General features: G+C 44.5%; 1 long non-coding RNA gene across 1 annotated transcript in view; it reads right to left on the bottom strand.

The window, feature by feature from the left end:
- Positions 1–12,985, bottom strand: part of LOC132211008 (uncharacterized) — a 181,763-nt gene that overhangs the window by 119,799 nt on the left and 48,979 nt on the right. The window contains exon 2 of the long non-coding RNA XR_009447290.1: positions 4,669–4,707. This is a non-coding gene — a long non-coding RNA (uncharacterized LOC132211008). The remainder of the gene's footprint in view (positions 1–4,668; positions 4,708–12,985) is intronic.

Raw genomic sequence — 12,985 nt, 5'->3', positions numbered from 1 at the left:
ATTGCTGACATCTTTTGTACTGGTAGGCAAATCAGAACATTAAAATCATTTCTTGAATCTGGGTTTAAGATCAGTTCAAATTGATGAATGAAACAATCCTTCTACTTGGAAATTCAAGTCACAAAAGTGGAATTAATTACACCAACGGCAGCTTCTGATCATATAAGACCTTTGAAAACTAAAACATCTTAAAATGGTTCACGCAATATCGGTCGGAGAGAAAAAACTAAGACAGTGGGAATAGGAAAAGAGATTATATGTCCCAAAGAAGATCATAAGCAGAGAGAGAGAGAGAGAGAGAGAGAGAGAGAGAGAGAAAGACACAGTTCAATGGTATGTGATTTAGGGCACAATGGCCATTGGTGGAATGGATGGAAGAAGTTGCACAAGCAGGCAGAGGCTTTGAGTGTATTTTTAATGTTTGAGGGATTGGGCTGCAGATGTAGCACTCCAGAAACTGCACGTCAGGAACAGCGACGCCAAGAAGAGATTTCGAAGAATGGACTTTTAAAATCTGAGCCGCCAAGGACAGAAAGCTAATGTTGATCAACTAACAAAACGTGAAACAGAGAATAAGGACACAAGTTTTTCTTTTCATTGAAATTTCTAAAAAGGTGGATGGAGATGGGAAGCCAGCCACGAGGACATGAGAACAGTCAGAGACAGCAAATCACTTCTGAGGGCTTCACTAACCAGATGAGGTATCCAGAGATGCAACTGATGCATTGAAAGTGAAAATAAGCAGTGTGAAGTTGTCAAAATGTGAATTTGATATCAGAGTCCCAGGTTTGCTCGAAGTTTAATACTGCGTATAGCAAAGTACTAATTTCAGAAAGATGAACATGAGGAGCAAATTAAATCACTACAGAACAACCCACATATGGCAAATGCAATTTGAATAATGAAGTGATGCATTCCACACCAAAACAAATGAGGCAGCACAATGCAAATAACAATTTTAACAGTAAATTGGGAAATCTAGAGACAAGATCGAACAGAGCTATTCAACACCATTAAGGAATTTGACAAAATAAACAGAAAATTATTTCCAGTGGTAGAGGGTAAGTGTGCAAGGGACACAGATTTAGAGTAATTGACAGGGACCATAGGCAAGGTTAGGAGAAATTTCATTGTTTTCACAATGCAACAAATTCGGTGAAACGGATTGCACTGCCTGAAAATATAATTTTCAATGGGGAATTGGATAAATACTTGAAATAATGAAATTGCAGGGGCTCTGGGAAAAGACAGAGCAACAGGGCTAATGGGCGGTCCTTTCAAAGGCGCAGTACAGACATGATTTGCTGTTCAACACAAACAATGAAAAGATTGTAAAAAATCTGATCCAAACAGTATTTATCCACCTCTTCAATCGAACCCTACTGTTTCTACTTACTCAAGCATTGCCCTGTTTAACTGGAAATGTCACTTCACACGCACATTGAGTTCACATTTCGGGGGAACTAGGCCGAAGGCATATTATGAGTTTTACTCCGGCAGAACTGAGCCCAGAGTAGTCCCACACTTGAACAACTTGATAGAATAATTCTTAGAAAGATTGAGAAGGATTTTTGTAGTGTTGTGATAATATCCATACTTTTGAGGGAGGAGGCCAGGGTTGAAGATCCACCTGCTCCAGAGCTGTGTAATAACATCTCTGAACAAATTGATGAGGAAATAAGTTTAAAAAAACATCAAAGAGGGTTCTTGTGGCATTGTGTTAGTGACCCAGCCTCTGAACCAGGCCACCTAGGTTCAAGATCCTTGTGCTCCAGAGGTATGGCATAATATTTCTGAACTGGCTGATTGAAAAATACCTAAATTTCTGATAAAGCTATCATTTAGTGCTCTTGTGCTGCAGTTATAATGTTCCTACCTCTGAGCCAGGAGGTCTGGGTTCAATTTCCAACTGCTTCAGCAGTGTTGTAACATGTCTGAACAGGTAGGTTAAAAATACAGAAAGACATTGAGCATGATGCATAACAGATGAACTGTTACATGGATGATTTGCTGGTTAAAAAAGGAGTTATGCATGAAGGCACTATTGTGTAGAAATAAAAATCTTAAAACATTGAGCACTCTGAGCAAGGAGGCCAGGGTTCAAGTCCCAACTGCTCCAGAGGTGTGCAATAGTATAGTTAAAAACGTTGAGCAGGAAATACCTAGAAATGCTGAGCTGGGCCCTTGTGGTGCATGACATTGTCCATTCTTCTGAGTTAAAACACTCAGTTTCCAGCAGAGATGCCTCATTACATATGGCATAGTGGTTAGCACTGCTGCCTCACAGCACTAGGGACCCGGGTTCGATTCAAGCCTAGGACGACTGTCTTTGTGGAGTTTGCACATTCTCCCTGTGTCTGCATGGGTTTCAGTCAGGGTAGGAGGATTGGCCATGCTAAATTTCCCATAGTGTTCAGGGACGTATAGATTAGGTGGTTTATAGGGGGATGGGTCGAGGTGGGATGCTCTGAGGTTCAGTGTGGACTTGTTGGGCCAAAGGGCCTGTTTCCACACTGCAGGGATTCTATTCACTTCACTTCATATCAAACAGCTTGATTAAAAGATAAAGTTTAGTTCAACAGCTCCTACAAAAAAAACCTCTAACATTAAATAAAATCTGATTGTTACTGATAAAATCTTTGGAAACATAATTAGAAAGAGAATATCTTGGCTCAGAGTGACTATACATCTCTAAACATAAAAATAAGTGGAAAAGGAAGTATTTGCCTAATAGGCTAAATATTGAAAAGAGATATTTAGTTGCAGAAGATCAAGCATGTATCTCTAAGTGTCACTTAATAAAAAGCTCAACAAAGCACGGTATATCCACAAACGTTAATCTAACACTAGATTTGTAGCTGAACTACATGGACCACCTATAATTAGTGGGATATTGTTATTATGAACCTGTTGAGGAGGTAGAGATGTCCTGAGATACAACAGATCAACAAACCCCTAAATCTTTCAACATTACACACAAATACTTACCTTAAAATATATCGTAATATGATATCATTTCCAGTGTTAGTATTTTAACATAATTGGTCAGTGGCTTACAGAATTCTCCACACATAAACTCTGCAAAGCAAGTTCAGAAAGACCGTTTGCAGTAATGTACACAATCTATCCTCTGGCATCAAACGCTCCTAATTTCAGCGCATGATTGGATTGGAGCAACGGCATTAAATATCTTTCCAATACATGACTCGTGATGTAGCAGTGGGATCTTCACCTCGGGGCCAGAAGACCTGAATTCAAATCCCACCTGCTCCAGACATGTGTCACATGTGGGACGGTAAATTGAATTGCAATCCCAAAACGGCCCTGTCGGTGATGTATTCCACTTTGGCACTGAGTCACCAAAGCTGATCAGGCAAATTTTTTACTAAAGGACTTGATGGAAATTGTGGATGCATCAGTCATTACCTCACAATTCTCTGTAGGTACAGTGTGATGACAGAGGACTGAAAATTTGCAAACCTCAAAAGTCCATGTTCAGAAAAAAAGGTACAATCACAGAATTGTTACATTACAGAGGAGTCACTATTGTGCCAGATCTGTCCCCTAGCTCTGATCTCCCATCTTTGCCCACATCCCTGCACACTGTTCATGTCAAAATAATAATCCATTGCCCTCTTCAGTGCCTCAATTGACCCTGCTGCCACCACACTGGGCAAGAATAAACCTAATACTTACAGCCCATCAACCTTAACCTCTGTGAAACACAATATTTTAGAAATAATAATTCAGGATAAAATTCGAACTAAGCAATCAATTAGGCAAGATAACAAAGTATGAAGCTGGATGAACACAGCAGGCCAAGCAGCATCTCAGGTGCACAAAAGCTGACGTTTCGGGCCTAGACCCTTCATTTGGATTTAAAAAGAGTGAACATAAATTTGATAAGGTGGTGGAACGTGTGAACATTTGTACATGAAATTTAGTGCAGAGATCTGTGACGCAATTTCAGAGGAAAAATGAGCTGCAACACAAAATTCAAAATCAGATGCAGAAGCCAAGAAATCTGGAGGACTATGTTCCCATTTCTTTGAAGATGGTGGGTCAGTTTGGAGAATTTCAATGTAAAACTCACCAAATGCTGGGCGCTATAAATAACGAAAGCACAGAAGGAGATTGTGAACCTTTGTAAATGATTGGCTCGGCCTCAGCTAGAATAGTGGGTACTTAATAATGAGGTGATACAGAGTATTCATAAAAGATGCATAAAGATGAATCCAGAGGTGAGAAACCGGAAATAAGAATAGTTTGGAAAGCTCAGGTCATTCAACATAAAGAAGGGAAGATTGACCATAGAAATAGTACAGGTATTTCAAACCATAAGAGGGTCTAAACAAAGTGGACAGGAAGAATTAGCAGATAGTGATTTAACACGAGGGTGGTGCATGTATGGTATGAGCTGAGATCTGTTTCTGTGCTGTATGACACCATGGAGCACAAAATAACTTAAAGGAACACTTTCTAAAAAAAATACCAGATGATTAAGACCTACAGTGCACTGCATGAGTGCGGAAGCAGATTCAAGTGTAGCTTTTAATCAGGCTTGCATAATTATCTGAACAGATACTAAAGATATGACTGGCCAAATGACAACTTATTTCTCTGCTACAACCATTTATAATTCAATGAATTCAAATCTAAACTACTTACATGAAACATTACACCTCTCACCAGTAATGCAGTATGTCCCTAGGAGAGATGGAGAGAAAGGAAAGTTCAGTATATTACATGATTCTGTCTGACTTGGACTGGCAGATTTTATCATCCAGATGAACATTCACCAAAAAAAAAGTTGACAAAAAGTGTTCAAGCCATAAGAGTCGTACATTTTGGCATTTGCATACACTTGAAGTAACAACCCATGTCAACAATTCCATCCAAATTATAAAACAGTTCAAGATTCATAACGGTCTGTACATAAGTACCAAATTTCTTGGGAATGGCAAGCACATTTTCAATTCCTAAACTCGTCAGAATTTTAGCCATCGTGGGGGCTGCCCAGAAATCAACCAGCTGATCTCAGCAATTCTAAAGAGAATTTACGAATGATAGAAGCACTCAACCCTATTCTTTTAAAAATTGCAGCATGTTTACCCATTGAGTCCATGACCATGTAAAGGTAAAATGCAACTTTTTTTTTCAACAGATTCTGGCCTTGGCCAATTATCTCTTCCTGTCAAAAATGGCACAGCCATGGGAGCCCAATCTACCAGCAAACTAAACGCTGCAGGAGAAAGACAAGGCCTTAAAAAACCTGAAACAGTCTTTTACCTTGAAATGGATCTCATCTCCAACATCATGGTAGGCTTTCAGTTCATACAACTGCAATTTAAACTAGGGCACAGAGAGGATATTGATGAGGATTCGCAGGTTGAGAATCATGGTCTTTTCATTGCCCCACTGTAGCCTCATGATGCCCTGTTAATTGGAGGAAGATGGCTTAACCCTTCCCCCTGCTTGTTGATGCTGTTGCTGGTGACTTCCAACAGCCATGTTGTTAGCCATCTTGCTGTTGCTCACTACCGCGTCAGGAGAAAATATCTCTCAAAATCAATGTACCATTGTTCTTGGAAAGGATTATTGGCAGACATGGCATCTGACAGCATTTAAACATGCATAACCTATCACCCAATGGCTTCAGTAACAGAATGCAATTTGAAAAAAAAATTTCCAAATGTTCATAAATACCACTCACAAAGTTCTGTCAAGTGCTGTGGGTCTTCTCCGGAATTGCCCGGGCACAGAAAGCACTCCATGGGACACTGTGTGGTAGCTTGGTTTCCACGATACTATCACTAACACACCCACACCACCCCATCCTGTGTGTGTGAGTGGGCAGGACTTTGTGGCCAGCTGGTCAAGGGATAGCTCCCTTGTGGGCCAGGAACTACCTCTGACTCAAAGTCAGATGCACAGTTAGCCATCACAGAGTAAGGGGCAACACATCTTGATGTTAAGAAGAGATAATGGGAACTGCAGATGCTGGAGAATCCGAGATAACAAAGTGTGGAGCTGGGTGAACACAGAAGGCCAAGCAGCATCTTAGGAGCACAAAGGCTTTTGTTATCTTTGATGCCAAGAAGCCAGTATTGACCTGTATGACCCACTGAGCAGGGTTCCACACCAGCTGGGCAATGAGGCGGTGGAATCTTGACCAGCTCAGACACCTCAGAGTCAAGGCCAGGCAGCTGCAGAGCAAAGTGTGTAGCAGTCCCTGATGCCTTGTGGGTGTCTGTACTCTTCAGCAAGCAGCAAACTCACTCTGCCCACTTCCCCCTGCCCAGAGAGGGTTATAGATATTCTTACTAGATAGACTTTGGGCACAGTTGACAATATAGACACAGCATGCAAAGAGTTCCTTGCATAACAAAAAAAGTTAGGATGAAGAAAGTGTGCTAATGATTGATGCCAGGTAAGAAATGCAACTGAGAACTAGGATGAATATAGGAAGTTCAAAGAGGAGGTGGAAAGCAAATAACGGAGGCAAAGAGGGAGTATGAAAAGAGACTGGCAGCCAACAGAGAAAGCAAACATAAAGTCTTCTCTGGACATATAAACAGTGAACGGTGGTAAAAAGTGGACAGGGACTGAATAGGGGCCAAAAAGACAATTTACCCCTAGAGGCAGGGGCATAGAAAATAGAACATAAAACAGCACAGCACAATACAGGCCCTTAGGCCCATGATGTTGTGCTGAATTTTTACCCTATTCCTAAGGTCTATCTAATCTCCACCCCTACCTTATACAATCATCCATATACCTATCTAATAGCTGCTTAAATGTCCCTAATGAGGCTGACTCCGCTACCCTCTCTCACCCCTTCCACTCTCTGAGTAAAGAACTTACGTCTGACATCTCCCCGATATCTATCTCCACTCATTTTAAAACCATGCCCCCTCGCAATAGCTACCTCCATCCTAGGAAAAAGTCTCTGGCTGTCCACTCTATCTCTACCTCTGATCATTTTGTACATCTCTATCAAGTTACCTCTCATCCTTCATCATTCTAAAGAGAAAAGCACTAGTTCTCTCAACGTTTCCTCATAAGACTTTCCCTCCATTCCACGCAACATCCTGGTAAATCCCCTCTGCACCTTTTCCAGCGTTTCCACATCCTTCCTGTAATGAAGGCGACCTGAACTGGACACAATACTCCAGATTTGGCCAAACCAGGCTTTTGTATAGCTAGAGCATAACTTCACAGCTCTTGAACTCAGTCTCTCTATTAATGAAAGCTAACACACCATACACCTTTTTAACAACTCGACCCACCTCGGTGGCAGCTTTCAGGGAATTGTGAACATGAACCCCAAGATCCCTCTGCTCCTCCACACTGCCAACTTGTATTCTGCTTTCAGGTTTGTCCTTCCAAAATGAAGCATCTCACACTTTTCTGGGTTAAACTCCGTCTGCCACTTCTCAGACCAGCTCTGTATCCTATCACCTCCTCCAGGACTTCCAACTCCCCGGCCCCCAACACCTCATTTTCACCATGGACGTCCACTCCCTATACACCTGTATTCCGCATGCAGATGGCCTCAAGGCCCTCCGCTTCTTCCTGTCCCGCAGGCCCGACCAGACCCCCTCCACCGACATCCTCATCCGCCTAGCTGTACTCGTCCTCACCCTCAACAACTTCTCTTTCGATTCCTCCCACTTCCTACAGACTAAGGGGGTGGCCATGGGCACCCGCATGGGCCCCAGCTATGCCTGCCTCTTTGTAGGTTACGTGGAACAGTCCCTCTTCCACACCTACACAGGCCCCAAACCCCACCTCTTCCTCCGTTACATTGATGACTGTATCGGCGCCGCCTCTTGCTCCCCAGAGGAGCTCGAACAGTTCATCCACTTCACCAACACCTTCCACCCCAACCTTCAGTTCACCTGGGCCATCTCCAGCACATCCCTCACCTTCCTGGACCTCTCAGTCTCCATCTCAGGCAACCAGCTTGTAACTGATGTCCATTTCAAGCCCACCGACTCCCACAGCTACCTAGAATACACCTCCTCCCACCCACCCTCCTGCAAAAATTCCATCCCCTATTCCCAATTCCTCTGACTCCGCTGCATCTGCTCCCACGATGAGGAATTCCACTCCCGCACATCCCAGATGTCCAAGTTCTTCAAGGACCGCAACTTTCCCCCCACAGTGGTCGAGAACGCCCTTGACCGCGACTCCCGCATTTCCCGCAACACATCCCTCACACCCCGCCCCCGCCACAACCACCCAAAGAGGATCCCCCTCGTTCTCACACACCACCCCACCAACCTCCGGATACAACGCATCATCCTAAAACACTTCCGCCATCTACAATCCGAACCCACCACCCAAGACATTTTTCCATCCCCACCCTTGTCTGCTTTCCGGAGAGACCACTCTCTCCGTGACTCCCTTGCTCGCTCCACACTGCCCTCCAACCCCACCACACCCGGCACCTTCCCCTGCAACCGCAGGAAATGCTACACTTGTCCCCACACCTCCTCCCTCACCCCCATCCCAGGCCCCAAGATGACTTTCCATATTAAGCAGAGGTTCACCTGCACATCTGCCAATGTGGTATACTGTATCCATTGTACACGGTGTGGCTTCCTCTACATTGGGGAAACCAAGCAGAGGTTTGGGGACCGCTTTGCAGAACACCTCCGCTCGGTTCGCAATAAACAACTACACCTCCCAGTCGCAAACCATTTCCACTCCCCCTCCCATTCTTTAGACGACATGTCCATCATGGGCCTCCTGCAGTGCCACAATGATGCCACCCGAAGGTTGCAGGAACAGCAACTCATATTCTGCTTGGGAACCCTGCAGCCCAATGGTATCAATGTGGACTTCACCAGCTTCAAAATCTCCCCTTCCCCCACCGCATCCCAAAACCAGCCCAGTTCGTCCCCTCCTCCCACTGCACCACACAACCAGCCCAGCTCTTCCCCTCCACCCACTGCATCCCAAAACCAGTCCAACCTGTCTCTGCCTCCCTAACCTGTTCTACCTCTCACCCATCCCTTCCTCCCACCCCAAGCCGCACCTCCATCTCCTACCTACTAACCTTATCCCATCTCCTTGAACTGTCCGTCTTCCCTGGACTGACCTATCCCCTCCCTACCTCCCCACCTATACTCTCCTCTCCACCTATCTTCTTTTCTCTCCATCTTCGGTCTGCCTCCCCCTCTCTCCCTATTTATCCCAGAACCCTCACCCCATCCCCCTCTCTGATGAAGGGTCTAGGCCCGAAACGTCAGCTTTTGTGCTCCTGAGATGCTGCTGGGCCTGCTGTGTTCATCCAGCCTCACATTTGATTATCTCTGTATCCTATCAATGTCCCTTTGTAACCGAGAACAGCCCTCCGCATTGTTCACAACGTGACACATCTTTGTATCATCCGTGAACTTGCTAATCCATCCTTCCACTGTTCATCCAAATCATTTACAACAATCACAAATTGAAGAGGACCTAGAATAGATCCTATGGTACACCACTCATAACTGAGCACCATGTTGAATGTTTTCCATCCACTACCACCCTTTATCTTCTAAGGGTCAGCCAATTCTGAATCCAATCTGCCACATTTCCCCCTATCCCAAGCCTTCTTACCTTCTGCATGAGCCTACCATGGGGAGCCTTATCAAACACCTTACTTAAATCCAAGTATACCACATCCACTGCTCCAGCTTCATCCGTGTGTTTGGTCACCTCTTCAAAGAATTCAGTAAGGTTTGTAAGCCATGGTCTACCCCTCACATGGATTTATGCTGAGTTTCACAAATCAAACTGTGCCTTTCCAAGTGATCATAACTCTGATCTCTCAGAGCCCTTTCCACTAATTTTCCCACCATTGACTTAAAACTAACTGGCCTGCAATTTCTGGGGTTATACCTATTCCCTTTTTTGAACAAGGATATGACATTTGCCTCTCTTCAATCTTCCGGCACTATACCTGTGGACAGTGAGGACGAAAAGATCATCGCCAAAGGCCCTCCGATCTCTTCCCTCGCTTCCCATACAATCCTTGGATAAGTCCCAGCTGGCCCAGGGAACTTATCTATTTTCGAGTTCCTCAGAATTCCCAGCACATCTTCTTCTAGCCGACCAGCCTGTTTCACACTGTCCTCCTCCATGACTAGGTCCTTCTCAGTTGTGAATACCGAGGAAAAGTATTCATTAAGGACCTTTCCTGTCTCTTTAGGTTCCATGAACAAATTCCCTTTACAATCCTTGATCGTCCCTACCCTTTCTCTGGTCATTCTTTTATTCCTCATGTACATGTAAAAAGCCTTGCAGTTTTCCTTGATCCTATCTGCCAAGGTTTTCTCGTGCTCCCTTATAGCTCTTCTAAGCCCTCTCTTCAGCTCCTTCTTGGATAACTTGTATCCCTCTGGAGCCTTTTCCATTCCTTGCTTCCTAAACCTTACATAAGCATCCTTCTTCCTCTTAACCAGTCATTCCAACTCTCTCAAGAACCAAGGATCCCTTACTCGACCGCATTTTCCCTGCCTGCTGGAGACAAACATATTGAGCACACATAGTATGTATTCCTTTAACAATCTCCACACTTCAATAGTGCTCTTCCCTGACAGCATCTGTTTCCAATTTATGTTACCCAGTTCTTGCCTAACAGAATTGTAATTATAACCAATTATAAACCTTACCCTGTTGTATGTACCTATCCTTTTCCATGACTATTGTAAAAGCAACAGGGTTATGATCACTACTGCCAAAATGCTCTCCTACCCACAGGTCTAACACTTGGCCCGGTTCATTGCCAAGCACCAAATCCGAAGTGGCCACTCCTCGTGTTGGTCTATCTACATTCTGTGTCTGGAATCCTTCCTGAATGCACTGGGCAAAATCCGTTCCATCTAAACTATTACAAATAAAATGTTTCCAATCAATATTTGGAAAGTTGAAGTCACCCATGACTACAATCCTGTGACTTCTGCACCTTTCCAGTACCTGCCTCCCAATCAGCTTCTCTACTTCTCTGCAACTATTAGGGGGTCTGTAAAAAATACCCCAACAAAGTGGCTGCTCCTTTCTTGTACTGGACCTCAACCCAAACTGACTCCGTAGACATATCATTCTCGAACTGCCTTTCAGTAGCTGCTATACTCGCCCTGACTAGAATGCCACTCCCTTACCTCTTTTTACACTCTCCTTACTATTTTTAAAGCATGTAAATCCTGGAACTTCCAACAACCATTCCTCTCCCTGAGTTACCCAAGTTTCTGTAATGGCCACAACATCATAGTTCCAAGTACTGACCCATGCTGTAAGTTCATCCGCTTTATTTCTGATACTTCTCGCATTGAGGCATACACACCTCAAATCATCTCTGTGTCCACAATTACGCTCCACTGACCACATTTCTTTATGAACAACTTCACTCCCTGTTATGTCTGTTGGAAGACTGAACACCTCATCCTCTGAATTACAAATCAGGTTCTCCACACCCTGCCAAACTAGTTTAAACCATCCCGTACAGCTCGAGAAAACCTCCCTCCCAGGATATTTGTGCCATTCCGGTTCAAGTGCAACCCATCCTTACTGTCCAGGTCCCACCTTCCCCAGAATGTGCTCCAATTATCCACATAACGGAAGCCCTCCCTCCTACACCAGCCCTATAGCCACGTGTCTAGCTGCACTTTCTCCCTATTTCTTACCTCGTTATCATGTGGCACTGGTAGTAATCCAAAGATAACTACCCTGTTTGTCCTGGACTTCAGCTTCCAACCTAACTCCCTGTACTCGTTTTTCACATTCTCAGTCCTTTTTCTATGTCATTGGTACCGATGGGTGCCATGACTGCTGGTTGCTCACCCCACCCTTAAGGATCTTGAAGACATGATCTGAGACATCATGGACCCTGGCACCCAGGAGGCAACATGCCATCCTTTTATCTTGTTTGCGACCACAGAACCACCTGTCTGTGCCTCTTACTATTGAATCCCCCATTACAATTACTCTCCTATTCTCCTCCTTTCCCTTCTGTGCCACAGGGCCAGGCTAAGTGCCAGAGACCTGTCCGCTATGGCCTTCCCCTGGTTGGTCATTTCCCCCCCCAACAGTATCCAAAACAGTATACTTATTGTTAAGGGGAATGGCTACAGGGGATCCCTGCACTGTCTGCCTATTCCCTTTCCCCTTCCTGACAATCACCCAGCTAGCTTTTTCCTGTACTTTTGGGTGTGATCACTTCCTTATAGCTCCTCTCTATCATCCCCTCAGCCTCCTGAATGATCCGGAGTTCATCCAGCTCCAGCTCCAGTTCCCTAACGCAGTTTTTGAGGAGCTGGAGTTGGGTTCACTTCTTGTGGGTGAAGTCAGAGGGGACACCAGCAGTGACCCTTACCCCCCACATCCTGCAAGAAGAGCATGCAACTGCCCTAACTTCCATTCCCTCTACTCTAGATTTGCAGAAGAATTGAAAGTTTCCCTACCTTACCGAACCTCTATACAGTCTCTTTTTTTGGTTAGAGAAGGGGGATGGATGGTAGACACTGCACGTGTAGAGTTTTGGGTTTAGCCAATGCCCGAATATATCAGTTCCTTCCTGGCTCGCGTTCTCTCCACACACCCACCGCTGAAAACAAGAGGGCCTCTGTGTGGCTGAGGATTCAAGTAAATACTTTTTATCTGTCTTTACTGAGTGAGAAGCTGCTACCTAGGTCATTAAGGAAGAATACATAATTCGGATACTTGAAGGGTTTAGAATTGAGAAGGAGGAGGTATTGATTAACTACAACTTGACAGAAGGAGCCACACCTGGTTGAGATGCATCTTAGGACACAAAGGGAACTGAGATGGAAATTAGGAGGCACTGACCATAATTTTCCAATCCTCCTTGTGGTCAAGGGAGATGCCAGAGGATGGGAGAATTGCAAACATTGTGTCCTTTAAAGCAGTCTCCAGGCTGCTAAAACACAGATAGAATGATAACTTGGCCAGACAGCAAGGGATGCTGGGTACATTG

Source organism: Stegostoma tigrinum, chromosome 26, assembly GCF_030684315.1.
Source record: "Stegostoma tigrinum isolate sSteTig4 chromosome 26, sSteTig4.hap1, whole genome shotgun sequence".
Taxonomy (NCBI): domain Eukaryota; kingdom Metazoa; phylum Chordata; class Chondrichthyes; order Orectolobiformes; family Stegostomatidae; genus Stegostoma; species Stegostoma tigrinum.
The sequence above is the reverse complement of the archived record's forward strand: the minus strand, read 5'-3'. Positions and strand labels throughout refer to the sequence as shown.